The following is a 5,226-nucleotide window of genomic DNA, read 5'->3' as shown; positions in this document are numbered from 1 at the left end:
TACTTAAATTCTCTTGTAAGAGCACATGTTGCCCCCCGGATGCTGCGCTTGTCAAATGAGCGTCGCCTGGCTCTGCCGACCATACAGCCACGGCAATCCAGGCTATTCTTATTTGTAGTTCCATGTTGGTGGAACGAGCTGCCAAAAATGACCAGAGCAGGGACCTCCCTCTCTGTCTTTAAGAAGCACTTGAAGACCCAGCTCTTCAGTGAGTACCTCCTCTCCTAACCTACAATTACTTAGCACTACTTAGCAGTATTTATTGTTACACTAATGTCTCTGTCGCAATGTAGCTTGAATGTTATTCTCCCTTGTAAGTCGCTTTGGATAAAAGCGTCTGCTAAATGACTAAATGTAAATGTAAATGCATAACAGTCCGAAATGTTGCACAGTTGTTTTTTGAGGCACTATCCAACATGTACATTGGACAGTAGTTTCCCGTGGCAAACGCCACCACAAGACCCCTGCCTTTGAGAGGCCTGCATGGGACAACCATGGGCTTACACAACCCAATTCATTCTGGGGGACCATTACAAATAGTCCCAGAAACAACTCATTAAACCCCAAATCCAGGATCTGGACTGGCTAGTCCACTTTGAAATGGCCTCAAAGTGGGCTTGGAGACATCTGGGGCTTCGTTTACAACAGACCCCCCCTTGACCACACACTTTCACTCATCTACTCACTGGAAGAACTAAATCCTACCGACCAGCAATTTTCCGATGTACACCCGCCCCCGGCACCAACTTCACCAGGGACCACACCAGGACAAACAACCAGAGCAGAGTCCACACCCCCCTGGACTCCCAGAACCTGGAGCCCCATGGTGGTACTTAATCTCCACTCGGAAGTGTAATATCCGCCCTTACATACCCAAAAGGACCCCCCCATCCAAGAACCCCCCAAAACACAGAGAGAACCCAGACCATCTCGGAATCTCTGTGTTATTGAGGTAAACAGTTCACTCTTAGATCTGGAATCCCAACCCCAAATCCAATAGGATTCAACCTAGGAACCAACACAGATTTGTCCGGATGCTCCAACCCCACCCAGATTTATTGTGGTACATCTCCCCAAACGCACCACCCCAACTCCAGAGCCCAAACAGGCTACCCGAGAAGCCAACCCCAGACAGGAATCCCTCTTGCCGGAACTCACCTTCGATTCATCACTGACCATCCCCATCCAGAATTTGATTGCCCCCCCCCAAAACCAATCAATACGACTGTGGTCCCTATGGACTCGATTTTTCTGACACAGACAGGAATGGAAGAATCCTCTGATTTAAAAGCAGAAGCACACTGTAAACCAGAGGTCCAGGCCCCATCCCCTGGTGGCCCACAGCAGCCCATCACCTTTTGTCATACTCCCCGTCCTTCCTCCCTCATCTTTAATCATGAAGACATCCCCTCCCCCCACAATGGGCCCTTCACCTCCAATAAGAAGGATTACCCACAAGGCACTGATCTTCGGGATCTTCCCACAAGGCTCAGCCTCCAAACCCCCCATTAAAATGGTGGATTGGAAACTGAGGGTCCACAAAAGGTGAATTATCATGGGGGCCCGCATCCCGATTCCAAATTCTCGATCTATAAATGGACAGCTACCCAGGCAGTACCTTCTGACATGCAGAAGCGATATTTACCAAATTAACCCCCCTGCCCCAAATTCAAAAATTAGTCTTGTCATTAGGACTCGAACACAGAGAACAAAAAGTAAAAGAGACGGCCTTTAAACAGATCCAAAGGGCGATCAAATCAGCCAAAGAAACATTATCACATGCTGAAATTTGGATCCCGCAAATCAATTTCTCACTTACTCTACCCAGAAAAGAACAAAAACTTTTGAACGAAATCAACTGGTACACCAAGGCCATAGTCGGCTCCATCCCACCCCTTCCCCTGATTCTCTTCCAAACGGAAAGAGACAATGTCCACTGGACCCCACCATGGCTACAAGGATGCTAGCACACTGGACAAAGTATTTAAACTGCACGGCCCCGTAAGCCTAGAAAAGGAGGGACTGAAAAACATTATTATTTTGGCCAAAAATTCCTCACTATTCCCTGATCAACTTAATTTACTCAGCAAAGGACTTACCTTCATACCTACCTTAAATTTATCAGAGAACCAAAAGATCCAATTGAGACAGGACTTACATACTTGCCACCGGAAGATCAAATTGGCCACCTATTTCCAAGGAAAAAGATTCCGCCCGCCCATACCATTAACAATCAGGTCAGAATGGACCCCTTCAACCAGCCAAATGCCCCCACCTGTTCAAAAATTGATTACAGCTGACACCTATGGATTTAAAAACTTACCTTGGAACCCCAGGAATCCCCGGAGCATCACCCCTCAGGAAGTCCTGGCACTAAAACAACTGCAAAAGAACTTAAGCATTGTCATCAAACCGGGCAACAAAGGCTCGGCTATTGTTATTTTAGACAGGGACCAGTATTTCTGGGAGGCCCACCAACTTGGAGACCCAGACCACTTACCACAGCCATCTATTTCCAAATGGCCCAACTGGTTTCCTCAATATTAAAACAATTACTGGAAAAGAAATTCATAAACTTCAAACAAGGGAGGTTAGGACAAAAAAGCCCGAAACGTTGCCCAAAAAGGCATGTCCAATTATGTCACATTAATATCAAGCCAAAATGGCTAATTTTTTTGAATGGGCACCATATACTTAGTGGGTACCCAAGAGGCCCAAAGGATCCCATCCCGTGATGGCCCGTCCACATCCATTTCTGGGGAGGAACTTTGCTTCCTGGACATGGCTTTACCCACCGCCCTAAGCCTATCTCTTACTTTTACTAAGCTACCTATAGCCTGAAATGCAGAACTTGTAATACTTCTCTACTTGCTTGGCTTTTACATCTCAACATTTGAACTTGAACCCCTTCTGAGTTTTATACAGAACCTTTTACTTTCCAAATAATGGCACCCTCTTCTGGTAAGGTATAGTCAAATAAGAGGTTAGGGTTAGGGACACTGCAGCCTCAGTTGATAAAAGTTGTTGATTATTAGCAATTAGGCACACTATTCAAAAAGCAGTTTTAAGAGATTCAGAGCTTCAACATATATTTTATTACAATTCAGATAGTGCCTTTTGAACAAAACAGTCACACCATAGAAAACAAAAACCATGGTTTTCATAAATACATAACAAAACCTATTGTCTCTAGGATTGATATGACACATATATGGATTATGGTTTATGATTGGCTATATAATCCGATGGCTTTCCCACTAGGGATTCATAGTGTGATGGTTAGGGTTAATTTTATGATTGTGATCAAGGTGAGCTGGAGGTGAGTGTTAGAACAAGGTTCCACCATATGGATTTGTACTAGTTCTTCTGCTTGGTGCTCCTCCTCCCAGTATACTGTATAGTCTATATACAATACATAGACTCACTTTCTATATAGTGATGTATGTACATGTATTCCTGAATACCTGATTATTTATGGAGATGTGTGCACCTGTATTGGCCAGTATAACCAGCTAGTCAACATGTAAAAGTCATTTAATCCATTGCTTCTGCATTATATGCAGTAATTCCTAAACCTTGAGATACTGGTGGACAGTGAGATCACAGACTGGTTTGTATCTAGTATTTTGGTTTAAGTATTTAGCTTTGTGTCTACAGGCTTTTAAACCGTAATCTTTTTTGGCCTAGAACCTGCCTTGACTTCCAAACTGCAATTTATTATCCCAGTTATGAAACATTTGAGAAAGCACGTTTATCTTTTCTGTTGATCAGAAGTATACTTTAAATAACTTGTAAACATTAAAACGGACCTTGTGTAATTTGCATAGTGAGCATGTAGACGTGACCTCACCCTTCACTGTCACTAAATGCAACCAGCAGTTTTTAACGTAAACCTACCGAGACAGCTGTAGCTGCGAGGAGGATGGACTGGCAACAACAAAATAATCAAAATGATTCAATTAAGGACTAACTCGAGACTGGGGGCGCCAAGTGGCTGTTTGTTTTCCATCTCAGCTCTGAACTCCAAGCCAGACCGGGCAGAAGATCATAACCAGCCTGCCTGTAGAGAAGATATGGGAACTGGTACTGACCAATTTGTAACCAAACCAAAACTTAAAAAAGAGAAATGATCCGACTAATATTTGTTATCAGCATCGAAGCATTGATGTTTAAGTTGGTCCGCTGTTACGGCGGGTTACAGTTGGGTCTACAAATTGATTGGCCAACAAAAACATGTGCAAGCAAAGGTGAAGAGACAGAAACAAGGGGTGCTGGTGAGGCAGGACCAAATGACAGCAAAAAACAGTGTTTTCATCCACAGTTTGAAAAAAGTGGTTAGAAGAAAACTGTCAGGAAAATGAGAAGGGTGGAGAATGGACTCATGTATAACCCTATCCTTATGAAAATAACCATGGAAGTATCCATATTTACAGATTTCACTTTATAACAGTATTGGCTTAAGTTTGCAGTTCTGTTAAATAAAATAGTTTTCTAAGTTTCATTATGATATTTGTTCAAAGATACAAAACAACCCTGCTCTAGCTCTGCCTTAGTGACAGACAGGGTTAAACCTGTTAACCCAGGGTTAGACGATGTCCTGGGTTGGAAGGGGTTCACCCAGGGTTAGACAGGGTTAACCCTGGTTTACACAGGGTTAACCCTAGATCCCTAAATCTGTTTCCATCAAATCATATTTACAGCTTTGCTAGAATTTGACCAAGAGCAGAATTGTGTTCCAGGTCAATCTCCACATTCCATGCAATAATTAAAAGAGTGAAACGTCCTATAGAATTATGACGCAAAATGAAATGAACCCTTACCTGATGAAGAAAGGAAAATGAACCGTAATAAAACTAATAGTCATAAACACGGATCGGTAAATTAATCACCCTTTCATGTTTAACCCTTTCCACTGGAAACATGTCAATTACAAATGGTGTCTTTGGGCCAAAATAATTAAATACTTAGAAATGTAAATATATAATTTTGCTGCAAGTGACAAAGTATCTCTAACTGAAATATGATGAATTTAAAACATTAAAGAAATCATAATATATATCTAAATAAGTTAGATATGTAAGCTTGCAGAGTTTTCTGTACTTTATTTAGACTTCCATGTGTAAAAAGGCTGCTCTGCTGGCTGTGGCTGGCAGAGCAGCTAGGATGTGGAGAATGCAGTGCAGTGGGGCCTCTATTGCTCTTGTGGTGACACTGAAGCCAACACTA

This window comes from Zeus faber (genome assembly GCF_960531495.2).
Source record: "Zeus faber genome assembly, chromosome: 7".
NCBI lineage: Eukaryota > Metazoa > Chordata > Actinopteri > Zeiformes > Zeidae > Zeus > Zeus faber.
This window is presented reverse-complemented; position numbering follows the sequence as displayed.